General features: G+C 46.0%; 1 protein-coding gene across 5 annotated transcripts in view; it reads right to left on the bottom strand.

Moving 5' to 3' along the window:
• Positions 1–27,787, bottom strand: part of LOC111150067 (secretion regulating guanine nucleotide exchange factor) — a 217,983-nt gene that overhangs the window by 55,929 nt on the left and 134,267 nt on the right. The gene's annotated exons all lie outside the window — the stretch shown is intronic.

Here is a 27,787-nt window from a genome sequence, read left to right as displayed (position 1 = left end):
AAGGCTGGTGGTGCCAGCGGCGGTTGGCCACAAAGAGGGCTTCTGCTAGAGTCCTCCGTGCTGTGCATAATGAATCACGATATGTCAATTACTACATTCTGTTAACAAGCTCGGGTCCGCCTGTGCATCGCCAATGAGCGCCCTGCAATTTGCCACAGATCTGTGGCAGAGCAAGTGTGGCAGAGGATTCCGAGATACTCCAGGCCTGGGGAAATCAGGTGGTTGGTTTGTTTTTGGCAACGAATGCCCTCAGTGATTGGGCAGCAGTATGCAGGGATGTACGTACTCCTTTCTAGGGAACAGGTCTGTGTCCTGGAGGGAAAAGGATGTCTGACTCAGCTAAGTCCAGCTGGAGGAAGGCATCTCTGTACTATTTTGTCTGAAGTACTGAACAATATGGGGCAGGGGTAGAGTGGGAATTAAAAAAATCACCCCAAGCATGGTTTGATGGCCTGGTCATCTATCATCAGCTCTGAAGTCACAAACAGGATTCAAAATCTGGCTCTCCTGCTTATGAGCTCTGTGACCTTGGGTAAGTCTCTTAATTTTGCTGTGATTCAGTTTCCGCATCTACAAACTGGGATAATCATACCTACTTTGCAGGGTATTTGCAAGGACTACATGAGATAACGCATATCCAACCCAGAATAGCAGCTGGCACATAGCAGGCGGGCAATTCATAAGCCTCCTACCATGTTCGAGATGTTTTCCGAAGGGATTCTACTCTCTAGAGGAGGGCTGGGACCCTAGGTTATCCCAGACGAGCATGTTCAGAGGTGTATGTGTACCTCTCCGCCCCCCCCCCCCCCCCCCCCGGGGGCCCCCCCCCCTAGGCCCCCCCCCCCGCGCTTGTGGAGGGGTGTGTGTCCCCCCCCCCCCCCCCCCCCCGCCCCCCAGTGGCTCCACAGTGACAACTGCCACCACAGTCATGTGAGGACGTCAGATGTGCCTTCCTCACCTCCACACTGGCCGCACGAGAAGTGAAGAAGCCTCCCGGTGAGAGGGGAGGCTGCTCATTGCTCAGGCAGCACCGCTGCAGCCCCTGACCTACTTTCTTACTAAAAATAGACCCTCTTAGGTCACTGCCGAAAATTGAATTCCACTGCTTCACTGCACCCTGGAAGCAGGTGGGTGGGCGGCAGAGCACAGTTGGTGAGCCTGAGCCTCCGCCTCTGTGGCACACGGCTGCCCACAAAGCAGGCTAATCCCACACATCTGCACGCGGGGGCCGGGGCTCCAGTGCCCACCCCGCCCTGGTCGGCATGGCTGCACACAGCAGGGCTGCACCAGCCCCACGGTGGGGGTTTTGGGGAGGCGGGCAGGGAGAAAAGGGGTGGAAGCAGAGGTCCCAGTTCCTGGGCTTACGGCTGCTAGATCTCCATTCAGCTACGAGCTCCTGCATTGTTACTTCACCTTGAACCAGACACTTAACTTTTCTTTGCCTCAGTCTCCTCATCTGTAAAACAGGGATACTACAACTGACCTCAAGGTATTAGACAGCTAAGAAATGCTGTATGTAGAGTAGTCGTTGGCAAAGAATAGGTGCTCGATAATGAAGCGATGGCCATTATTCTCCACTGTCTGGCCCACTGCTCTGCAGTGCCCTCATGCTGAAGCCTCTGATGGCAGCAGGGGTGAGGGCCAGAGGACTCTGAGACCCAGATGGAGTTGAGGCTGAAAGCACCTTAGAGGCAGTTAGGTCAAGGCTTCACACACATGGCTAAGCATCACAGTACCAAAGTGGCTTGTTAGCACAACTGATTCCCAGGGCACTCCCGGGGCTCAGTCAGTTAAGCATCTGACTCTTGATTTCAGCTCCAATCATGAGATCCTGTCCCACATCGGGCTCCATGCTCAGCTGGGAGTCTGCTTGGGATTCTCTTTCTCACTCTCTCTCCCTCTGCCCCTCCCCACTATGCTCTCTCTCTCTCTAATAAATAAATAAACCTCTAAACAAACAAACAAACAAACAAACCAATGCTGATTCCAGGTCTTCGCCCTGGATTTTGGGATTTAGGACACCTGTTCAGGGACATGGGAATCTGCATTTTTTTTTAATTTTTTTTTTTAAGATTTTATTTATTTATTTTACAGAGATCACAAGTAGTCAGAGAGGCGGGCAGAGAGAGAGAGGGGGAAGCAGGCTCCCCCTGAGCAGAGAGCCCGATGCGGGGCTCGATCCCAGGACCCTGAGATCATGACCTGAGCCGAAGGCAGAGGCTTAACCACTGAGCCACCCAGGTGCCCCGGGAATCTGCATTTTAATAAGCTTTCCAGGTATCTGTGGTGCACTGCCAGGTTTGAGAACCTTTGAGTTAAGCCAATGACCTCCTTAAAAATAAATGGGTAAATGAATTACTGTTATTTGTCCTCCATTATAAGGATTGTGAATGGTCATTATAAAATATGCGTAAAATATGGAAAAGCAAAAAGTAAAAACAAAAAGTGAAAAACAATTCAACCAACTTGTATCGAGTACCCATTAAATGCCACGCTCTTTGCTAAGCAGTGGGGATTTGATAACACAGTTCTGACCAGGATGCCTGGGTGGCTCAGTTGGTTCAGTGTCTGCCTTCGGCTCAGGTAATGATCCCAGGGTACTGGAATCAAGTCCCATATTGGGCTCCTTGCTGAGCAGGGAGCCTGTTTCTCCCTCTGTCGCTCCCCCTGCTTGTGCTCTCTCTCTCTGACAAATAAATTAATAAAATCTTAAAACACACACACACACACACACACACACACACAGAGTTCTGACCCTCAAGGGGCATCCAGTCTATGTGTAGAGACAAAAACAGACACGGAAGAGTCTTCTTACAAAATGTACAGAAACAGAGATGATGGCGCAATTTACTTTTTCTAGGAAGTCAGGGAAATCTAAAGCTGGCCTGGAAGGAGAGTTAAGTATTCACATGCTGGCCAAGGGAGGAAAGGGCATTTCAGAAGGAATGAACAGGACATACAAAAGCATACACGGTGTTTGTTGGGAAAATGTCCTAAGGTCACCTTATATGGCAAATGGTGGCATAGGGGTAGCTAGTGTGAGTGACCGTGGCCAGATCATGAAGGACCCTGGATGACATTAACAATGTCGCCTACATTGGGAATTATGATTTTTCCCACTATAGTTTTGTTTTTAATAGATGCCTTTTTGCTTTCATTCTTATATGACCAATGCTGGTACTCTTAGTAAATACTGCAATTAGTCAAGGAGATGAACCATAATTTATCCGATCCCAATTATCAGACATTTAGGCAGCTTCTAGTTTCACTAAATTGTACAAACACAACAATGCACCTCTTTAACCATAAAGTTGCTTCTGTATTTAAGGTCTTTCCTTAGGAGACAATTCCAGGATATGAATTCCTAAATGAAAGTGAATGGGCATCTTCAAGGCTCTTGATTAATAGTTCCAAAGGACTTTCCAAAAGTGGTCTGTTTTTGTAAATGAGGAGGTAAGGCCCAAAAAAATTTTATGTTTTGTCCAAGTCACACTGCTGAATGGGGGTGGAACCAAGAGCAATACCCGAGCCTCCTAACTCCTGGCCCAGTGTTCTTTCTTCTACGTCACGTTGCCTTCCCATAGATGAGGGCTGAAAGAAACAAGAACTACTCAGCCAATGTCTGTGATAATGTCTAACTAAGGATTTTAGGTTTGCAGCATACATGGGTGGGATATTAGAGTAATAGGTATAGATTTATGCATAAAAACACATGTGAAGATCTATAATGAAAGGTTTTTTCCTCAACTTATCATGTATGCTCCCCCTGCAATTACAGTTTCTGTTCTAACCAAGCCAAGCATATCTTACACTGTCTTACCTCTGTACCTTTGGTCCATGAAATGTTTCCTGTTCACCTCTTCAAATTCTATGCACTTTTTAAAAAGACAGACCTACATGATCCAAAAAGCATCTCCAGACTGTGGGCCATCACCATCTTGGCACCCACTTATGATACTCATTTTATTGCTTTGTAGCACCTTTGATACTGATGTGAAATTATTTAAGTTTAACTACAAAATAAAAGTCTGTCTCAGGCCTCTGTTATTGGAAGCAAAACACCCCCCCACCCAAAGTGAATGAGAATAGATTTACTTCAAAAAGGCACTTCTGGAGTTTGATGGCCTCAAGACAGATCAGTCTCATACCCTGTACCTCCCGTAACACTACAGCAGACAGACATCTTGGTAGATTGGAAAGGATTGGAAGAGCAATAGTGCCGTGTGTTAAGGACCTATCCTGACCTGGCACAGTACCAGCTGCTTCACATACATTATTTAGAACGACCTTAAAATAATCCCAGCAAGTGAAACAATCATTCTTGCCATTTTACAGATGAGGAATGGTGGGGACCTGTTAGACTGAGTAACTTGTTCAAAGGTCAACACCATTAGAAAGTGTCAAAACTGGGATTTAAACTCAAGTATGTCTGACTCGAAGAACCTGGGTTTTTTTGGGGTTTTTTTTTCCTGCTTTACTACACTGTCTCGGCAAATGTCATTTCAATTCTGGCTGTGCTGTGATCAAGCTCTGTGGTCCCCAGCGAGGATTCGTGCTGAGTCCTAGCTTTCTCACCTGTGACATGGGGATAATTATCTTCCCGTCCTGCCCTCACTCCCAACAGACACACACACACACACAGCTGTTGCCATGACTGAATGTTAAGAGTGTCAGAGATCCAGACAGACATACAATTAGAGTCGTGAACATTACAACGGGTCATTATGACAAATGACTGGAGACCTTGCCAAGATGTGTCATTCAAGAAAGATTAACTGACACTCACTAGACAGCTTCTCCTAGCTCCAGAAAGTGATTTGCTGCAATGCATTTCATAATGATCTGCAACAAGACCTGAAACTAAGAAGTTAATACTCAGAAAATCCATTAGCCAAAACACTGCATTCGTGGAGCCTCTAGGGAATCACAGCTTCCCAGGACATTTCCTTGCTCCATCATTTATATATATGTATTTGTACACAAACCTGTGTAGGCACACATGCATGTCTGTTACCAGCAGCCCGTTTCTAGAAAGCAGGATTCAGCAGAAGGAAGGCTGGGCTCAGGCTCCACCACCAGGGGGCCAGTTATAAATGGGTTTGGGGCATTAATTTCAGTTTTGCAGAGGCTTCTGGTACAATGTCAGGAGACCTAGCTGAGGTGTCAGGAGAGCTGGCTTTTAATCCAGATTTTGTAGCTTACTATTGTATATTGGGCAAGATCCATGACCTCTCAATCTCCGTTTTCTTTCACAGAAAACAGGGGTAATGCCTTATCCTACACAAATGAGTTAACCCCCTGGACTGCATTTGCTCTGCTCTAAGACCAATGCCCCAGGTACCATGTGTCATGGGCTCACTGTGTGCCCAGACCTGTGCCGAGGCTCTGCGAGCATTCTTTCACTCATCCTCACTGTCCCAAAGGACGGGACTACTATCTCCGTCCCATAGATGCGGAAGCCTACACTCAGAAGAGCTCAGGAATTCGCTCCAGGCCACCCAGTGTTTGGCTGCGGAGTTAGGATTCAAACCCTCCTCTCTTTGATTTGAAACCCTCTGCTCTTCACCACCAAACCAAATTCCTGCTCACCAGGGAGCTGTTGCGGGTGAAATGCAATAACATGAATTACTATAATGTGTGCATTTTGAGAATGGAGGGAAGGGACAGGAACTGCCAGAAAAAGATTTATTGCTGTGCTCCCCAAATTCATGAAGTCAGCATGGTGAACATGGGCCGGGGTGATGGATGAAATCCTCCCAGGCTGGAACAGCTGGAGAGCTGAAGGCCAGTTTGGCAGTGAGAGAGCCTTGCTGAAGACCAGGACAAAGCACTCATGTCTGAGCAAAAGCAGGGCTTCCTCGAAGCTCATGATGTCCAAGGCAACCGTGCTGTACATGGAGGAGGAGGAAGGTGTGACTGTGAAGGCAGGATAGCCCCTCCTCACCCTGACCCCGCCCCAACTCTTACACTGAAAGGATGAAGGGACACTTGAGGCAGACACCACATTTTTAAACCTTAGGCAGCATCGAGCTAAAAATAGAGCTGTGAGTCAAGTGTCTATTACTGAGTCTTCTGCCTCTGCACTCTGGAAACCAGACCGTTTCACTCCTCATCAACCCCACCATCTGCAGGCGCTCATTGCCACAACTCGGAGACGCGGGGAGGTAAGCGTTACTGGGAGTCTAATGAGCACTGGCTATGATGCTGGGCCCACTGTAATCTTCTCTGAGCTGCATAATGACCCTGTGAGGCAGGTCTTATCACTCCCATTTTATAGATGAGGACACTGAGGCACGGGTTGGCGTGAGGATTTGCCCAGGGACACTTGGCTTATAAGAGGTGATGCTGGGAACAGACCCCAGCTGAGTTTGGGTCTGAACACCTGCTCTTTCAAATACACATGCCTGCTACATTTTAAAGAAAGAAGTTGAGCTTCACTTAAGTCTAGAGACTGAAGAAAGCAACAGTGCTATCTAATTCACCTTATGGCTCTGGAAGGACGCAGCAAAGCAGCCATCTGAATGATTCACTCCTGTGACTGACAAGAAGACTCCCCTTGGTTATAACTTTGGCAACTGCTCAGTCTGTGTGGCCACCCCACGCCCTCCAGCTGGCTCAGGGAGGTGGAATTATTTATGTAACAATTTTGGTGGCCTCCTGCCTCAACGCATGATCTTCGGAGACTTTTAAGTGGTAAGAATGCCATAAATCATAATGAAGGACAAGAGGAGTCAGGGTCAGGGGAAGATAACAGGAGAGGATTTTCTGAAAAGCAGGGTAGTTGGCACAAAGGCAACAGGATAACCCCCAAAGTTTATGAAAACACTTTCTTAGAATTTCTTCATCCAATGCTCTTAACACCCTGGGAGGTAAGTGTCAGAATCTGCATTTTGTAGGTGATGAAAATGTAGTTCCAAAAGGTTAAGGTCTAAGGTCCCAGGTCAGACAGAGGCTGGACAAGAACCTACATCTCCCAATTCCCATCCAGGGCTTCCCCCAACCCACCCACTCCTTGAATTGTAAAGACAGAAATCTGTGAGGCCTGTAAAAGAAAAACCCTATTGTCTCGCTCCCCTGAATGACAGGAACAGCAAGGGTCAGAGCCGGTGAGAAACAGCATAATGTCCGAAAGTCTAAGCATGGGAATCAGAACTTTTTTCAAATCCCACCTTATTTATTTATTCAAATCCCACAATAATTGTGTGACCCTGGGCAAGTTCCTCGATCTCCCTGCCTTGATTTCCCCACTTGCTATGGTGGTTTTTCAAGATTTATTTATTTGAAAGAGAGAGAGTGGGAGGAGAGGCAGAGGGAGAGAATCCTCAAGCAGAGCCCCTGCTGAACATGGAGCCCCGTGTGGGGCTCGATCTCACCACCCTGAGATCAGGACCTGAGCCAAAACCAAAAGCGGGACACTCAACCAACTAAGCCACCCAGGAGCCCCTCACTTCCCCACTTGTAAAATGTGGCTAATAATAGTACCTATCTCACATATCAATTAAATCAAAAAGAAAAACAAACTATATATGCCCAGTGCCTGGCACTAAGGCAAATACCTGGTGAGTTAATTGTCACCGTTTTCATCATTATCGTCATGAAGGAAGGTGCCCGGCACACTGCTTGCCCCACAGGCCCACACTGCTCAGGGAATACTGTCCCTTCTCCTTCTCCATGTTCTCACTCCTCCCAGGGGCAGAGACTCCCCATCCATTAGCTGCAGACCTATTGAGGGGAGGTCAAGGGTTGGAAAAGTGGGAAAACAGAAGATGTTCTTCCGAGGCAGCCTGACTGGGCTTGTTTTGTGGGGCAGTGAGCTGCTACATGAAGTCGTTAATCCCACTTCGTGTGATGTGCTTTCAGGTCACTCCCCAGACATTAGCGATTCCATCTGGGATTTTCCTCAAGGAGACACAATCCTCATGTGTATGGGCTCCTACAGAGGACCAAACCCTTACACTGGCTTCTCGACATCTAGGGAGAAAGTCTTGCAGGCTGAGCAGATCCCTACAAAACATGGCGAAGAAAGCTGTCCCTGCCCATGACTAGACTACTGCAGTGGCAGGAGTAATCACAGGACGGTCACATTGATGTAACAGTATCAAATGCAAGATGACACCATACCCTAGAGCAGGGCCACTCAGCAAAAACACTATCCATATAGACATGAAGGAAAAAACGACTCAAATAGTCCAGCTTCACTCACCTTTCTCTACAGAAACTGCCTGACCTCTCCAAAGAGTTAGAAGTCTCCATCCCAATCTCCTATTAGGTAGTTCTATTTGGATGTTCCACAGCCATCGCACACTCAGTTAAGCTCAAAAATACACCCATCGCCTTGCCTCTAGCCTGCTCTTTCCACTTTCCATGTATTGCCCTTCTTGGTCAATGACAGCGCATCCACCCAGTCTACCAAGCAGGTCACCAGATACCAGCCACCATCCTGCCCGTTTCTCTCCTTCCTTTCTCAAGCCTGTTCAGAATGGGTCACTGAATCCCAATAAGCTGAGCTCAGTCTTTCAAATCTCTTCTCACTTTCTATCTCAGTTTCTCAGTTTGCTGCTACTCATTTCAGGTCCTCATCACCCCTCCCTTAAGGTAATGCTCTGGCTTCTCTACTCATCTCTCTGCTCCCAGACCCTCTCCCTTTCAATTTAAAACCCTCCTGTCCCCAGAACAATTTAAAATGCAAAATGGACCATGTAACAGTGAGTTTTATCTGGCATGTGTATGCAGTTATCCAATCAAACACTAACCTAGACGTTGCTGTGAAGATATTTAGTAGATGTGATTAACATCTATAATAAATTGGCTTTATGGAGAAATTCTTCTGGATGATTTGGGTGGCCTGATCCAATCAGTTGAAAGGAATTAAGAAGAAGAGACCCCTTTTGCTGTTTGTCTTCAGGATGGCTCCACTGCTTGTCCCACTAACAGTTTAAAGGCAGTTTAAAGTCATCAAGTTCATCTTCTCCCCTCTGCCCACATTTCTGCTGCCACGGCTGGCTCCTTGGCCTTGACCTCACTGCAAGCTGACCAGGAATCAGGAGGCAGTTAACATCCAACACTCAGAACTTCTACCATTAGGCCTGCCCTTATATTTATACCCAGTTAAACATTACTTTGTTGGCTTCAGCTCACATTTCAACAATCGTTTTGTTCCTCATTTTGTCATTCTTCACATACCCTCCCAGTTTTCTGATATCTCAGAAAGTGGAACACTCATTCTTCTCTGCCTTCATGGGGGCAGTCTGAGGCTGGAAACCTTGACAGCCATTAGAGATCCCTCTGCAGCTCTTATCAATCTACCACTGAATAATTTGGGAGAACATCACCCACTAATAGTGAATCTACCACATTGGATATCTAGCCCCTTATAATGTAGAGTAGCCAGGACAATGCTCTTCTCCTTGAGCAAGTTACTTAACCTCTCTGTGTCTTAGTTTCCCTATCTGTGAAACAAGCATAGTAACAGTACCTACCTTATGTTTAATGCAAGAATCAATAAATAATGCATACAAAATGTGCATTATTGCACATTTATAAAATGTATACCTGGTCCATGCATAAAACCATACATGGTCCATAGTAAGGACCAATAATATCAGCTATTACTGTTAATATGGCCAATAAATATTCAAGAGTTGGTAATTTACTGTGTTGGCTTATTTTCCTTTACCTTCCCCAAACCTGAGTTATTGAAGTCTTTTACGTTGTTTTTTTTTTTTTAATAACTGCAATTAAGTTCATATAGCAGCCCCTGAAAGAGCCTCAAATTCGGAGGAATGAAAGGAAACAGGTCTACTTTCTGTACTGCACTGGGCCGCATGTGCTAAGAACATGTGACCTGCTACAGAGGAGGGAAACTGAGGACATGATGGGTCTACTGGGGACGAGCAGCAGTGAAGTCAATGGCTCCCCATGCCACGGATGCCAGGTCACAGTGACAAGGGTGGGCCCTTTGGAGCTCACCTCCAATATTGCTGAAACTCTGTTTCCAAAGAGGTGTGATGATGCCAGCTGAAGCCAAGACTCAGGGGCTATCATCCTGGGCTGAGCCTCTGACTTGCTGTGTGACTTTGGGCAAATCATTTCCTTGCTTAAGCCTGCATTTCCTCTTTTGTGGTGATTAGGCCCTCTCTGAAGTCTCCTCTACTTGTAAGGTATGTGGTTCTATGACTCCAGGTCTCTTCTTAGATTAGAGCAGCTAAAATTCTGCTCCCCTCCCTCAGGAAGGCAGGCCCCTCCCACAGTAGACGCCCATAAACATTTGGCCATCCACTCCATCTGGAAAATTAAGCTTTTAAAATGCATTTGTCCAAGAGTCCCTATCATTTTACGTGGGTTTTTTTTGTTGTTGTTTGCCTTCTGTTATGTATTGCCATTTGTTGAATCTTTCTACAAGTCAGTTCCCAACTGATGGAAATAAATTATCTTTATATGTAGAATTCTTCTTCTAAGAGGTGCTGCCTGAATAAAATGGACAGACTCACATAACTCACAAAACCCACCATTGCAAAGGCCCCGGTTTGGAGGTTTCTAGTCTGGGTGGCTTACCTTCCATTGACTCATGGCCTGCCTGGCAGGCTCTGGGCCACTCTGGGGCCACTTCCTCTGACCTCTGCAGCTGTGGGCTACAAAAGCAAGCTAGGAACTTTCCACTAACCAGGGCAGACTGAGCCCAGGCTTTTATCTCTATTCCCTTCCAAAAGCTCCATTTAACCGACTGGGAAGAACTAAAGAAAGTATAAATCCACCAAGGAAAGGAGAACAGAAGGAGAAACAGCAGACAAGATAGCACAACACATTTCAGATGAGGAAGAGATGGAGGAGATAACCAACTTCTCAGAGTGGAGCCAGCTGCAGCCCAGTGTGGGCTGAGGGGACAGTAAAAATGGAACCCGCTTTTCTTACAAAACTCGGGGAAGCCTCAGGACTGAGAAGTACCAAGTGCCTTTGAAAGTGGGGTAAAGACACAGCTGAAATTAGAGGGATTGGCTGAAAGCCTATGTATGGGATGGTTAGATGCTCAGACTCTCCCAACACACATAACCAGGCAATTGGTCCCTGGAGAAACTGACCCAGGGAGGCCCTCGACCCAGGAAAAAAACAGAAGCACTGGGTGGTGGGAGTGACAATAAGGATGAAATTAACAGTTTCAGTGACAATCTGTGTATGAGTGATGGGACTCCAGGCCTCCCTCCTCCCTCCTGCTCCAGAAAGTCAACAGCCAGGCACATATATGCCAAAGTAAGAGATTAGAAAAAAGCCCATAATACTTATCTCTGGAGGTCCACGAATGAAAAAGCTTCTCTCACTCCTCTGTCCCTCTTCTTACAGGGAAGTCTACCAGTCAGTGAGACCTCTCCATGCACACAGAGCTTCACGTAGTGTCTCACTTTCCAACATGAACAGCGAAAGATCACCACAGTTCTAGAGAGGAAAGCCTCTGCAACAGTCCAGGCCTCAGCACCTCAAAGGAGCAGCAGTTTATAAAGGAACCATTCACAGAGGCGGGGACAATGTTTAGGTAAAGCAACAGGAAGAGTTTCGTGGCCTGGGACCACTAGGGAAAGCTAGAGCTTTACCACCTCTCAGCCAGTAGAGGCAAGGGAAGGTTGTGGCTAGTGGAACCAGAGAGGGTAGAGTTATAGAGAGGGATGTGAGGTGGCAGGAGCTGTGGCAACCAGAGATCCAAGCCAGGGGAATAAACACCCTGTCCTCACCTTTTTCTGGTCCCCAGATATCCTGCTATGCCTCTCATTAGCCAAATCCCACCAGAAGCCAGAGGGCAAGGGAGCCTGTGGGTGCAGGCCACAGAGATCAGTCTCCTGAGGCAAGCCAGAGAGATCCATTTCCCGGGAGACACATAACAGGGTGCAAAGTGTACTTATGGGGGGCAACAAACAACTTTCAGTGAGTCTCCAAGAGGTAAGACAGAACCCCAAATAAAGAAAAAAGTGGACAGAGAAAGGCAGAGGGCAAAAGAAAAACATTTTTAAGACACTACAATAATATCCACTGTGAAATAATAGATGAAAAGGCTGCATTATAATCAAGAATAAAAAATTATTTTTTTAAAAAAAGGATTGAAGACGAAGAAAGAGTGCTTGAAAATTAAACAAGACAGCCAAAATTAAAATTTCATTTCAAAGGTTGGAAGATCAAGTCAACGAAATTTCCCAGAAAGTGATCCAAAAAGTAAAAAGATGTCTAAGGGGAGAGAAAAACTAAGAAAATTAGAAGGTAAGTCTGGGAAGTTCAATATACAGCAAAGAAGTCCCAGAAAGTGAGAAATGAGACAAATAAGGAAAAAACTATAAAAGACTATTTCAAGAAAAATCTCCCATAACTGAAGGGCATAAGCCTCCAACAGAGGGTTCAGTGAGTACCAGGACAAGGAATAAAAGAACACCCACACCAAAGCACATCATCATAAAAGTTCAAAGCAATGAAGAGGAAGAGAAACTCCTAAAAATTTCAAAGAGGGGAAAAAAAAACAAAACAAAACAAAAACCTGGACTCATACAAAGGAACAGAAATTAGAAAAAAAATGACAGACTTCTCACCAATAACACTAGAAGCTAGAAGACAATGGAAAAACCTCCAAAAATCAGAAGGAAAAGGACTTCCAATCCCGAGTCCTACACACAACTAAACCACCAAGTGTGAGAACAGAATACACGTATTTTCAGAAATTCAAGGAACCAAAAAATTTATCTCCAACTACTCTTTCTCAGGGAGCTACTGGAACCTGCGCTCCACAAAGTAAGAGACCAATCTCAAGAAGGAGGAAGACAGACAGCAGATGAAACAGGGTTTAACATAGGAGAGCAGTAAAAAGAAATCACATGGTAGCAGCGGTGCAGACCTGGGGTAAGCATTTCCTCCAGAGCTAAGAGGCAGGGCTCTGGAGTGGGCAGGGGTTGGGGAGACTGCTAACAGACTTGACATATCTGACCGTATGAAGAGTATCAAGAGATGAAGAGGTGGGTGCCTGGGCGGCTTGGTTGGTTTTGGCTCAGGTCATGATCTCAGGGTCATGAGATCAGGGCCCAAGTTGGGCTCCGCACTCAGCAGGGAGTCTGCTTGAGTTTCCCAACCTCTGCCCCTCCCCCTGTTTGCATGCACTCCCATACTATCTCTCTCTAAAATAAATAAATCTTTAAAAAAGGAAGAGAGATGAAGAGGTGTTATATAGATATTTCGGGGGCATTTGGAAGAATTAGTGGTTAGCATACAGAAAATCAAACAAAGGAAGAGGGAAAAACAACAACAACAACCCCAGAAAAAGAGAAAGTCAGCCCAGGAGCTCTATCATGATATGTTACTTGGCTCAGCAGTGAGAAAGGTATTTACACTGATCTTAGTAACAGACTAATGATTTCAGTACAGTGGGAGGATGGAGAGGAAATGGGGGTGGTGGTATAAGATAATTAATTTTTATTTACATTAAAAAAATCAATAGAGGTAATTTGCTTTATTTATTTACCTATTTATTTATTTAGAGAGGGGGAGGGAGAACAAGAGAGAGTGATGGGGAGGGGCAAAGGGAGAGAGAGAGAGAGAATCTTAAGCAGACTCCATGCCCAGCGCTGAGCCTGACATGGGGCTCGATCTCATGACCCTGAGATAATGATCTAAGCCAAAATTAAGAGTTGGATGCTCAACTGACTGAGACAGCCAGGTGCCCCTAAATTTTAATTTATATTAAGAAATCAATAGATATAATTTGTTTTATTTAAAACTGATATCTTTTTTTATTTTATTTTATTTTTTTTATTTACTTGATAGAGATCACAAGTAGGCAGAGAGGCAGTTAGAGAGAGAGGAGGAAGCAGGCTCCTTGCTGAGCAGAGAGCCTGATGCGGGTCTCAATCCCAGGACCCTGAGATCATGACCAGAGCCGAAGGCAGAGGCTTTAACCCACTGAGCCACCCAGGCGCCCCTAAAACTGATATCTTAAATGAACATTTGGTTTATAAACACAGAGGTAAATACCTGTAAAGAATTCAAAATGGCTGGCTCTGGGGACGGGTCTTGGGGTGGGAAAAGATGAGGCAGAAACTGCTATTAAGCCTTTTAGTATTTTTTTACTTGTTAACTACATATATGTGTGTGTGTGAGTATATATATGCACACACACACACACACACACACACTCACATATATATACACACACTATTCTGTAGTAAACAGAAAGTTATCTAGTAAGAGCACATGTTCCAGAGTCAGATAATCTGGTTCAAATAGTGCCACCCAGCATCAGTTGTAAGATCTTAAGACAAGATGTTTACCCTTCCCGAGTCTCATTTTTCTCATGTGTAAAACAGGACTGAAGGCTACAGTGTAAGGAAGCTACAGGCGCACGTGAGCATGTGGGAGTGTATACCAGAGCTTAGAGATTGTACACGTAAGGGCTTAGCCCGGCGCGTGCCACACGGTAAGCTTCCGGAGGAGGCAGGAGATCACTGGCCCACAGGATGGTCACATCCCCTTGGCTCCATGTCAAGAGTGAAGTCTAGGGCGCCTGGGTGGCTCAGTGGGTTAAGCCTCTGCCTTCGGCTCAGGTCATGATCTCAGGGTCCTGGGATCGAGTCCCACATTGGGCTCTCTGCTAGGCAGGGAGCCTGCTTCCTCCTCTCTCTCTCTCTGCCTGCCTCTCTGCCTACTTGTGATCTCTCTCTGTCAAATGAATAAATAAATTCTTTAAAAAAAAAAAAAAAGAGTGAAGTCTAGACCCTCTCTGCTCCCACACATGCCCCACCAGGCCATATGCAAAGTGAGGGCAGGGGCCATTTCCTGTGTCCCATCCACAGGGCCCAGCTTCACACCGGGCAGACAGGAAAAGTATTTCCAGTAGTCTATGTTGTAGCATTGACTTGAGAAGAGAGGAGCAAGATAACAAGGAGGGCCATATGGGAAGCAAGGCGAAACACCAGAAAGAGCCCTCGAGTGAGTCAGAATCAGACACGCTGAGCACCTTCTCTGTGCCAAGAGCTTTTCCAGAAACTATATGGTTCACTCTGGTGACAAGCATTTATAAAAGCAGTTATTACCTCAATCTTCAAAGAAGGGGAACCCACAGTTCAGAGAAGGTGACAACTTGCACACGGTCACACAGATACTAAGGAGCAGAGCTGGAATTGGAAGCTCCGCCTCCTAACTCCAAGGCCTCAGGCTCCTTACATCAGCTAACGCTGCTGCCTGGGGCAAATCAGGCAACCTTTCTGAGACTCCCTGTCCTCACCTACACAGTAGGGACCAAACCTTTCCTGAGAAACCCTAGACAGCGGTGACCATGAAAAAGGGCAGGTGAGTTGGAGAGCCTTGGGCACTGGGAGCTGTGGGCACACGTCAGAGGCACTTACGTCCACAACCGTGCCACATGAGGACTACGCTGTGAGCTTCCTGTCCCTGTTAGCTTCATGGCTGCTTGGGAAAGAGGAAAGGATTAGCCTCGAGCTAATCCCACCTAGGATGGGGTGGGTCCAGGCCAAGGAAACTGATGGGGATTTTGGAGCCAGGATGCCTGGTCGGAGCCATCAGACATTCAGTGTGCTGAAGGCTGGAAGGTCAGCAGCATCTTTCCTGTCTCAAGCAGAAAAGCACAAGCTTACTGAATTAATATCTTACAAAGCCACAAAATCAAACCCACTGCCATTCCTCTGTGATTCCTCTTTTGAAGTATATAGAAAATCAATCAAAGGAAGAAGGGAAAAAAACAGGCGATTGTAACCCCAGGAAAAGAGAAAGTATAGCACAGGAGCTATATCATGATGTATTACTGTTACCCTGCAAGTTGAAGTCCCAACTGCTTAGCTTGTCATTCAAGGCCTTTGTGACCTGGCTGCAGACATCCCGCAGCCTTGTCTCCCACTGCTCTGTTCCCCTCCTGATCCCTTCTTTTCCCCCAACATGCCATGCCTTCTCTGTGCTCTTGTTCATGTTGATCCCATTTGCTAGAATGCCGTTCTCCTCCTCCTACTCATCCTTTAAGATCCACTGTAAACATGACCTCTTCTGAGAAGCATTCCCTTAATGCTATGTTAGGGGCAAGGCATGACTCTATGGAAGAACAAAACCCAGAAAGGGGCAGAGCTGAAAGACACCTTGAAGATTATCTTATACAATTCTCTTCTTTTATCCATAAAGAAAAGGACCAGAGAAGGAAAGTGGCCAGCCCAAGGGGACAACAGCTAGTCCTACACTCAGGTCCCTTGGCCCCAGGCTCTTTCTACTACGTGGTGCAGCCTCTTAATGAATCAGTAAATCCATGAATGGCCAAATGGGCAAATAGAGCATTGCTGAAGCCCTGCCCAGAGAGGGCACTTTGGAATGAACAGTCTCAGCTGTTCTCTGTTAAGGGTTTTCGGTGCATGCAGGAGGGAGAGGGATTCCAGAGAGGTAAGAGGCAGCAGGGACAGCAGCCACAGGGTTGGTGGTATTTAGGGCTCCAGCATAAGCCAAGGCCTTTGGGTGCTAAGGGGCAACACTGTGAGTCTAGGTGCCACCCAGCCTCAGGAAGCTTGCTCAAAGGAAGGACAGAACAGGCCTGCAGGCCTGACTTCTTGGTCATGGTCAAAGCTGTCCCATGCTGTCCATGCTCCCAGAGGTGCTACGCTCTGAGGACAATGGGGCAGAGGCAGATAAGAGCTATCAGTACTAGCTCTGCTGCTGCTTCTTCCTGGCTTCCAAAGTCACCTGCACGCTCTAAGATTACTGGTGCTTCCTGATATGCTAATTAACCCAAAGCATGACCCCCTTCAGGGGTGTGGCAGGATGAGGGGGGAATGTGTGGACCTTGGAGACGATAGACAGTTGGTCTAAATCCTGGGCTCCACCTCTTTTGAGTCTTCAATTTCCCATTTGAAAAAACAGGGACAATGCTCATCTGTCTATTTTCTATCCTACATGGTGATGATAAAATGAAATGATATATGCAAAATGCTCAGAATGGTGCCAGTGTGTAGTAGGCACCCAACTACCATCCATTCTCTTTTCTCTGCAAAAAGGCATTATCCATTTTTTAAAAGGCTTTTATCTTCTGTTATAATTGTCAGCTTCTGAAGTATCTTCCTAAACAACCAATAATGGCTCCACACTGTTTATATGATAAAGTCAATGCCCCTCAGCATGCCATTGGAGACCTGGCTCTAGCTTACCCTCTGCTGTCCTGATGGTCGGCCACTGTCCCTCAGCCATGACTCACTCTTTAAAGCCTAAACCTTCCTTCCCTTTCCTCATGTTGGTCCCTCAGCACACAAGGCTCTTTACCCTTCCTTCGCTCAAAAGCTACCTCTTCTACGAGCATTTGCAGAATTAATCATTCCTCCCTTTCAACCTTTTCCTCTAATTCTTACCACTCTATGCTTGGGATTCACTCACTGTTCATTAAGTACATAACTATGTGCCAGACTTCATTCATAGTTCTTTTTCCCACTTAATGTGAGCTCCATGAGGGAACAAGCATTGGCTGTCTTCCTCCACAGCACCCAGAATGCCACAAGGCAAACTGTCAGCCACTAGTAAGGGAAGGAATGAGGAGAATACTGTATGTAACAGTCGGTCGGTATTTAACAGACAGGCACAGCGCCCAGCAGGCAAGGCAGGTAGAGACAATTCAGCCTATTAAGAGGTACAACACATAAAAGCACTCTGGCTACCATATACCCATGCCATAGGAATTCCATTTTTTCTAGTGGTGGGGAAGACAAGGGAGTCCTGGTATAGTTAGGGTTCTAGAAACAGTCCCAAGGAGGGACCCTGGTGGTGTGGACTAAGCAGTAGTAGCAGAAATGGAGCAAAGTAGACGTTCTCAGGTAAAGTCAGCAAGACCTCCTAGGGGAGTCGACGTGAGGATGAATGAGGAGAGGAGAGGAATCAATATGGACTCCTAGATTTTTGGCTTCAGCAACTGGGTTGATGGTGATGCCATATACTGAGAAAAAGACCCAGTAGAGATGGTCTTGAAAAAGACAAATAAAAGATCTATTCTGGGCACATTACACTGGAGATACCTATTTAAAATTAATGTGGAGATGTCAAATGGGGACCTGGATATATAATTTGGTGCTCAGAGGAGAGGTCGGAGCCAAACATAAAAATTGGGAAATCAGGGACGCCTGGGTGGCTCAGTTGGTTGGACGACTGCCTTCGGCTCGGGTCATGATCCCGGGGTCCCGGGATCGAGTCCCACATCGGGCTCCCAGCTCCATGGGGAGTCTGCTTCTCCCTCTGACCTTCTCCTCCCTCATGCTCTCTCTCACTGTCTCGCTCTCAAATAAATAAATAAATAAAATCTTTAAAAAAAAAAAAATTGGGAAATCATCAGCATATAAAAAGTTTCTAAAGCCATGGGACTGAATGAGGTTGACTGGAAAACCTACAGAGAGAGAAGAGACGGGAGACTAACACAGAGCCCCAGAGCGCTCAGACCTTCAGCATTTGGGAGGAGGAGAGGCAGAGGCCATGAAGGAGACTAAGGAGAAGCAGCCAGTGAAACAGAAGGAATCAAGAGAGCAGGGTGTCATGGACACCATGAAAAGTAACTGTTTCAGGAAGGAAGATGAGTAAGTTTTAGAGGTCCCTGATACAACACTGTGCCTACAGCTGACAATACCATATCGTACACTTAAAAATCTGTTACAACAGTAGGCCTCATTAAATGACACCACAATAAAAAAATTATTTAAATAAATAAATAAATTTTTTTTGTTTAAATGTGCAACACAGTTTGTCGACATGAGGCCAGACCTGAGTGGTGCAGCAGACTTTAGAAACACTTCTTGTGTGGGGATCCCCAGGCCCAGAGAGAGAAATGACTGCCCAGGATCACATAGCAGGTGGCAGACAACGCTGGGACCAGACCTCAGCCCCTCCACAGCAAAAGGCTGCCTCCAGCTCATCTGCCTCTCTGTAGTTTCTACCTTGAGTTGACCTTTGTTAGATTTACCTTTGCTAGGCCCCAAGCCTCATATTTGTAAACAAGGACAGTGGATCACGATTGTGGTTTCTGCTCCTCGAAGCAATCCTAAAAGGACCCAGAGCATTGTGCTAAAATGTGGTAAGCAACCTTGTGCCCACAAAGGCTGGCATGAGAGAGTAATTAGCAAGTACATGAGCCTCCTTGACAGCCTGGCACCCTCATGTGTGGTCTCATATAGAATGACTCCTGTGGAGTGATACTACCATTGCTTCTTTGGAAATCATAGTGGAAAAAAAAATCCACCTTTATTGAAAGCTGAAAAGGCACACCTTGTGATGTGAGGCCAGGCCTTGAAAACAAATGACTCAAAAGAAATGTGACTTAAACAATAACCAGTGGTCTGTAAATACATCTCTGCATTAATTGTAAAACATCTCTCTTGAATGCCAAAGATTTTATCACATTTTCAGCCTGGTAGAGAAGAAAACGCAGTACCCATGCAGCGAGGTGTGATAGTGGCAATGAATATATCTCACTCCAGAGATGAGCAAAGCACGACCTGGGAGAGCACACTGAGAGCCCACGGAACCAAGGGGCTACTCTGTCTCAGCCAAAAGCCCAGGAGGCCACAACCCCCAGGGAAAGCTCCTTGAGAACAAGCCACCAGCTTCAGACTGAGCAGTATGAGTTGGACCCGAGGTCTAGCCCCAGCTCTGCCACTGACCAGCTGGCAATCTTGGGTCAGTCACTGCCTCTCTTTATGCCATAGGGTTGCCCTGGAAGCAATGGGATCCAGGAGGGCAGCCAAAGAAAGGGAATTCAGTAAGTAGTGTTGAGACAGTATTGGGTAGCCATCTGGAAAAATAATGAAGTTGAATCCACACTTGACACTGTGTATCAGAATAAGTTCCAAACGGATCAAAGACTTACATGTTAAAAAACAAACAAACAAACCTAAAAAGTTGTAGAGTAAAATATGAGAAAAGTCTTGTATACCCTGGAATAGGGAGGGCTTCTCTAACTCAAAATCCAGAAGCCACACAGGAAAAGACTGATAAATTTCATCTGTAGAGAAAGAAAAGGTTGCCTGGCAAAAACAGGACAAAACAAAACAAAAAAACACCAAGAGTAGAAATTAAAAAAAGATGAGAAAACACATTTCTTGTCTGAACCACAAAGGCCTAACCGCCTTAATACATAAAAAGCTCCTTTTTTAAAGATTTTACTTATTTATTTGAGAGACGGAGCACGAGCCGGGGGTTGGGAGGCAGAGGGAGAGGAAGGAGCAGATGCCCCGCTGAGTGGGGAGCCCGATGTGGGGCTCCATCTAGGATCCTGGGATCACGACCTGAGCAGAAGGCAGACCCTTAACCAACTGAGCCACCCAAGGGCCCGGCTCCTAGAAATTTATTAAAGACCAACAATCTATCTGGAAAAAAAGGGCAAAGGATATTGAGACAAGCCATTCGATATCATCCCAAAGTCCTAATCCCTGGAGCCTGTGAGTGTTACGTTACATGTCAAAGGAGAACTGAGGTAGCAGATGAAATTAAACTTGCTAATTAGCTGACCTTTAGATACGGAGATTATGCTGGATTATCCAGAGTGGGAGAGGGAGCCCAAAGGAATCACGAGGATTCTTTCTTTTTTTTTTTTTTAATATTTTTTAAAATATTTTTATTTATTTATTTGACAGACAGAGATTACAAGTAGGCAGAGGAGACAGGCAGAGAGAGAGGAGGAAGCAGGCTCCCCATCGAGCAGAGAGCCTGATGTGGGGCTCGATCCCAGGACCCTGGGACCATGACCTGAGCCGAAGGCAGAGGCTTTAACCCACTGAGCCACCCAGGTGCCCCAAATCATGAGGATTCTTAAATATGGAAGAGGATGGCAGAAAAGTCAGTGTCAGAGCCGTATGATGAAAGAAAGATTCAACCAGCCACTTGGGGCTTTAAAGATGGCAGGAGCCACAGTCAAGAAATGCAGGTGGCCTCCACAAGCTGCGAGCAGCAAGAAAACACTCTTCTTATAGATTCCAGGAAAAAATGCAACCTGTTCACACCCTGACTTCAGCCCAGTGAGACCCATTTCAGACTCCTGACCTCAAAGTCTACGATAACTCATTTGTGTTGTTTTAAGCCACTAATTTTCTGGTAATCTGTTACAGTAGCGATGAAAAACTAATACATATGTGAAGAAACCCTTCATAAAGAAGAAAATACAGGGGTGACTGAGTGGCTCAGTCGGTTAAGCATCCAACTCTTGGTTTTGCCTCAGGTCCTGATCTCAGGGTCTTGAGATCAAGCCCCATGTCAGGCTCCGTGCTAAGTGCGGAGTCTGCTTGAGATTCTCTCCCTCCGCGCCTCCCCTTTGTCCCTCCCTCACTGGTGAACACACACTCTCTCTCTAAAATAAATACATAAAATCTTAAAAAAAAAAAAAAGGGACAAAAATACAAAGAGCTCCTGAATATACAAAAAGGTGCTCAATCTTCATTCATAACTACAAGCAGAGGGACTATAAAGGTCACAATCACCTTAAAGGAGAACAGAGTTGGAAAATCTAAAACCAGATATTGGAATTTATTATAAAGCTGCAATCAAGGCGAAATGGTAGTAGCATGCACATAGAAAAATAAACTAATGCAAGAGAAGAGAGAATCGAAAACCAAATTTACACATATATACAGTCTCTTGATTTACAGCAAAGGAGCCTCTGAAATTCAATGGGGAAAGGACGAACTTTTCAATAGATGGTTTTAGAGCAATGTGTTGTTGGATTTTTTTTAATACAGATTCAAAATGGATTCTAAACCTAAATGTAAAAGGCAACATTAATAAAGTTTCCAGATGAACACAAAGGAGCATATTTTCATTTCGGGACCTTGGAACAGACAAAAATATTTTAAAGAGAGCACGAACACCTCAAACCATTAAATAAAAGATTGATAAACTAGACTTCATTGGAATTAAGGATATCCTTGCATCAAAAGACACCAATAAGAGAGCAAAAGACAAGCCACAGACTGGTAAAGGAAAAGATGTTTGCAATATCTATCTATCTATCTAATGGATTCAAGTCCTTTGTGTGATAGATATATCTATATAGATATAGATATAGATATATCTATCACACAAAGGACTTGAATCCATAAGATAAAGGATGCCTTGTGCAAAACATTAAGAAAAACACAGAAAAAACCCACTTGAGAGTGTTTGCACTCAAGTCTTTGCACTCGACAGAAGAAGCTGACCGAGTGGCCTCTAAGTATATAAAAAGGCACTTCGCATCACTGGCTATCAGAGAAATGTAAATGAAAATGACAGTGAGGTTCCATACTACTTATTCTGCAGGATGGCCTCGATCAGCAAGACTGAAAACACCTGGCAAGGATATGGCACAGTTGTAACGCCCATATATTGCTGACTGGCAATATGTAACTGGCACCACTACTTTGGAAAACTGTTTATCCACTGATGCTCAGGACCGGATCCAGAAATCCTACTCCAGGTGTGCACTCAGGAGAAACCAGTGTGTATGTTCACCAAAAGGCATGTGTAAGAATGTTGACAGAAGCCTTATTCACAGTCCTCCAAGGGGAAGCAACAGGGAAATGGACATCTGAGTTGTGGTATATTCACCCAGTGCGCTAATACTGACCAATGAAAAAGAACTTCCACTACACACAAAATAGAGGAGTCTTAGAGACACAATGCGTTGAACAAAAGAAGCTGAACACAAAAGGGTACACAGTGTGTAACACCATTTATATGCAGTTCAGCCACTGACACAGTTCGTTTCTGGAGACAGAAACTGGAGTAGTAGTTAACTCTGGAGCTGGGGTATTGCCTTCTTGGGTACCTGAAACGTCCTGGGTCTTGTACTGGGTGGTAGTTTCCTAGGTATGTGCATATGGAAAAAATCATCAAACTGGACCTCTAAGATCTGTACACTTTACTGTATATATACTGTATCTCAATTTAAAAAGTAAAAAAAGACAAAAACCACCCTTAGTAGTTTTTCACCTATCAGATTGGCAAAAATCTAGAAGTTTCTTGACATATTCTTGCTGCAGAAATAGGCACTCATTTATTGCTAGTGGGAGTGAAAAATGGTATAATTCCTATGAGGGCAAAATTGCTTATGAAGGCAATAACTCTTGCAAAATTGTTATGCTTACTCTTTGATACAATAATTTTGCTTCTAGGGATTTATTCTTCAACAGCCCACCAATGAAATGACATATATACACAAGGCTGTTCACTACACCATTACCTATAATAGCAAAATATCAGAGATGATCTACATGTCCATCAAGAGGGTATGGGTTAAATAAATCACGGTACATAGGTACATTGGAATATTATATACCTGTAATACTATCTGGGGAGGCTTTTATGCTGATAAACTGTTGAAAGAAAAAATAAGACACTACAAACTATGTACATTATAGTACCACTGATGTGAAAGGAGGGATAAAAATATATTTTAGCATTTACTTAATACGTGCAAAAAGAAACTAGAAAAATACAGATGAACAGACATTAGTTGCACATGTGGTAGAAGGATTTTTGTACATTGGGCAAATAGGAGGACAGGGAAGGAGGAAAGGTTTTCATTTTAAATCTTTTTATGCCTTATAAGTTTGAATCATATGTGTGCGTTAATTATTCAAAAATTAAGTAAGTAAATTAATTTTTTAAGCGGTAAGGGACAATGAGAGGGGGCAAGAAGAATCCTTAAAAGGGGTAGTTTTCCAAAACAATGTCATCAGCTTCACAGTTCTCTCTGGTGATTATACACAGAACTGCTGAATCAGAAGGAGAAGACATTTAGGGTGCAAGACAGAAGTTGCTAACATGAAGGGGAACTAAGTATTGAAAGGAAGAGATGAGATCATCTTATCTGGTGGCCTTAAAACCAGGCTAGACTGTCACTGGTCTGCAGGAAGGCAGCATGGGGGGTAGTGGACCACAGGCTCTGAAGTTAGAGGCCTGGGTTAAAGACCTGGCACACTTACTCCTCCCAACAAACTGCTCAGCCTAGGCTTCAGCTTCCCTCATCTAGAAAATGGAGTTAACAACAGCACCAATTCAGCGATTTGCTCTGAGGATTAAATGAGATAATATAAAGCATTTATGCTTTGCCAATCACGCTGTGCACAGGACCATACAGTTTACACTTGCCTCTGAGCTCTCTGCAAGCCCCTGGGGTTTGGAGGTATGGCCTCTTAGAGGAACAGCCAGTGTCAAAAAAGATTTAGTTCTCACTATTAAATTCCTCTCTGACCCTGCTTGATGGGTTTCAAGTGAAGGTCAGATGTTTTGCCACACATATTACAAAGGTACAAAGGTTCAATAATTGGAAATCATCACTGAAACGAAGGGGGGAAAAGATCCTTACATAGATTATAGCTCCAATTTGTTAAGAGAGCTGGCTTTGCTTGGAGGAGGAGGAGGAGGAGGCGGCAGCATGACACTTTCTTGCCAAATATCTAACCCTTTAACAATGCATGTCTGGCAAGCCTGAATGCTCCAGGAAAAGGCCACCAATAAAATCCTTTCCAAAGGTCTGCATGGAGCAGGGAGAGAGGAAATGCAGTCAGCTCTTTTTTTCTCTGCAGGAAGGGAAGGCTGAACAACTGCACATCAGGCGAGAAGGCAAACAAATTGCCCATTCAAGCCAAAATAAGCTGCTCCCAGGGGAAGCAAAACAGCTGGAACCAATTCAGCCAGACACAGAGGTGAGGGCCCCAAAGACAGAGCCAGACCTGGGAGCCAGCCTCTGGTAGGCAGGGATCTTCTGAGCAAGTGGTGGTCACATGCCCTCATGTCACCTCTGCTGACCTCAGTCTCGGCCCACGAATGGGAGCGAGTCAGCCAGCTCTGTGAGATGCAGAGGGAAATCCTAGGTGGGAAGGCAGGAAGAAAGAAACAGCCCGGTGAACCTGCCAAGCGAGCGAGCACCTGCTGAGCACCTGTTACACAGCAGGCACTGAGCAGGCACCTGACATGCCTATGCCATTTCGAAGAATAACTTTCAGGGGCGGGTTGATCACACACATGAGGAATCGGGCCCCCTGAGCCAGCGTGACCGTGCACGGCACACAGTTAGAAGGGGCCAGGCCAGCTGTGGCCTCTGCCTCTGCCTCAGCTCTCTCCTTCCTGATCATCACTTGACTTTCTCTGCGCCTCACTCCAGCAGCTACGCCTTTGTCTGAAGCAGGAACTCGCGCCACCTCACCATCCTGTCTAGCCACGGCCATGTCTCGTGGTAGACACAGAATATGTCAAGAGAAGCATCATTGGAAAATTAAGGAAAGAACCAAACCAAAGAATTATTTTGTTCCCTAGAGAAACTTCAAGTGTGGCTGCTGTGGGGTTTGCTTCAGGCTGGAATGTGCACGTTCTGAATCCCTGTCTGGGGCAGCGGATAGCAGGAGCCCCATCTGGAACCAATCCGGCCTAGCACTGTTTCCAGATCCCCCAGATTGGCGTCCCCAGGCTCCAAGTTTTACAAATCCCTTCTGTAGCTACGCTGAGATCCTGCACTGGTCCCTGGCATTCTGGGTGGGGAAGACACTTCCCTCTCTAGCTCCTGAGCTTCCTACCTTGAGCACTAAACCTTTTTATACTCATCTTACAATTACTTCCTTCCTTGAAGTCTTCATACATGATGATGATGATGGTGGTGGTGGTGGTGATGGTGATAATGCCAGCTAACGTTTATTGAGCCTCTATTTTTGTGCCAAGCACTGTTAGCACTTTATATAACAACTTTATGAGGTCAATAAACGATATTCCAGATGAGGCCATCAAGACACAGGGGGGTTAAGCCACTTATACAAGGGTACACGCTCCTGAGTGTGGGAGCCAGGACTAGAATCACGCAATCTGACCCGAGGGTCTGTGCTCTCCCTGACCACCACCCGCACTGGATAGGGTGAAAAGAACAGTCTGGTAAGTCAGGCAGACAGCTCTACTATTTATTGCTACCTACCCCGATCAACCCGTATATCCTCTGAGTCTCAGGTTTCTTCTCTATAAAATGGGTACAGCAAACATACTTTGTGGAGTGTCCATTCCAAAAGCAGGTCCTGAGTTACGTCCTTCCATCCGTCTCTATTCCACCTCCCTCTCTAGTTTGTCTGTCGCACATTCATTAGACACTAAAGCTGCTTCTACACTCGAGGAAAGTTTGGCTCTCTTATATTCTGTTCTGGTCTATTCTGTAACTGTTCTGCGCCTACCACATGGGAGACCCAGCACCAAGCACAGAGGGCCCAGATCTCAGGGAATGAGACTGGAGGGGGAGGAATCCATCTAAAGTAGGCGATGGTAGAAGGGCTGAGGCGAGGAGCTGGCTCTGAGAACCAGGCTTTACCTCGGTAGGAACGCTCCTCTTTCAGCTTGTCTCCCTCTCCTGGCCTTCTGCCAGAGTCAACAGGCACTTCCTGTCACACAGCCTGCACCCTGCAGGGCACCCATGGATGGCCCCATCCCTCCAGTGGTGGGGGCCTCTGCTCCCAGCTCACACACACGCAGGGAGACAGGCCCAGAGCTGTGTGACTGGTCCCACCTTCCCTGACTCTGCAACCATGCATTCAACAGACTGTGAGCCAAGACCAGGCACTGAGGACAAAACAGAATAGAACAGGTCCGCCCTCCAGGAGCTCACTGGCTCACCTTGCTCTCCGTGGCCTCTGATGTTCTCCTCACTACGGTAACACTGGCCACTTTTCCAGAATGTTATCATCTCTTCCTCCCAAGTAACAATGATTTCACTAGCACAGTTACACTAGCAAGCCGTTCTCCCCTCTCCCCACCCTGACCAAGAGAAAGGAGAAGCAAACAGAACTATAAATACACACACACGCATTTCTCTCACACCTCCTATATACCAGGTATCTCACACACATTAATCCTCACAGCAGTCCTGAAAAGTGGAGATCCCCCCGTTACAGAGATTAGGGGGGAAATGGAGGCTAATGCGGAGATGCAGCCGGTGTGAACCAAGGCTGTCTACCTGCACAGGCTACGCTCTTTCTACAGCCCGAGGCTGCCTCTGTCTACTCAGCCCGCTACTCTGCTAGCGCCGGCCCCTCCTTCATCTGGACTGTGTGCTTTCTTGTACTTAGAATCCCTGCCATCTTCTTTTGGCGCTGGTCACAGAGGGAGCCAAGCCCTCTCCTGGACGGGCAAGAGCAGCAGCGGCCGCGCCCCCAGCACCACCTCGGATCCCCTGCTTAGCTTGTCTTCATTACACCCAGGCTGGAGCAGCTCTGGTGCAAAGTATCTGGGGCGGCTGCGAAGCGGCACAGGTTTGCCGTTACATTTTCTCGCTCCTTCTCTGACTCCAGCCCAGTTTACTCCCCGCCCCCCTCTGCTGGCTGGCAGCCTACCTCCTCAGCTGTCCTTGGTTCTGCCTCGTTGCACATCACGTTCGGGCCTACAGAGTAGTGCTTCCAACAGCTGCCACGGCAGGCGGCTGAGCCCGTCTAAGCTCGATTCAGACAACAGTGCTCGGGTCTCTGCCGAGTACCAGGCACTGCTCTGGGTGCTGCAGATCGGCAGGAAACAAAAGGAAAATGCAGGGGCTTTGCCCTTCAGAAGCTGAGTCGGAGGCTGGGAGAGAAGTAGCCAGGAACAGAAGTCACCAACAGAAGGCAGGCAGTGATGGGTTTGTAATAGGATCCTAAAATATCAGAGCAGGAGGGAACCTTGATTTTCAGTTTTAAAGCCTCCATTTTACAGATGGGGAGCTAAAGCCCAGAACAGGACAATTAGAACAAATATCAGATACTAATAATGAACATTTCTAAAACCCTTCCAAGGAGCTAAGCACTGCTCTATGTGCTTTATA

The sequence above is a fragment of the Enhydra lutris genome, unplaced genomic scaffold (assembly GCF_002288905.1).
Source record: "Enhydra lutris kenyoni isolate GAN:26980312 unplaced genomic scaffold, ASM228890v2 scaffoldscaffold22, whole genome shotgun sequence".
NCBI lineage: Eukaryota > Metazoa > Chordata > Mammalia > Carnivora > Mustelidae > Enhydra > Enhydra lutris.
This window is presented reverse-complemented; position numbering and strand designations above follow the sequence as displayed.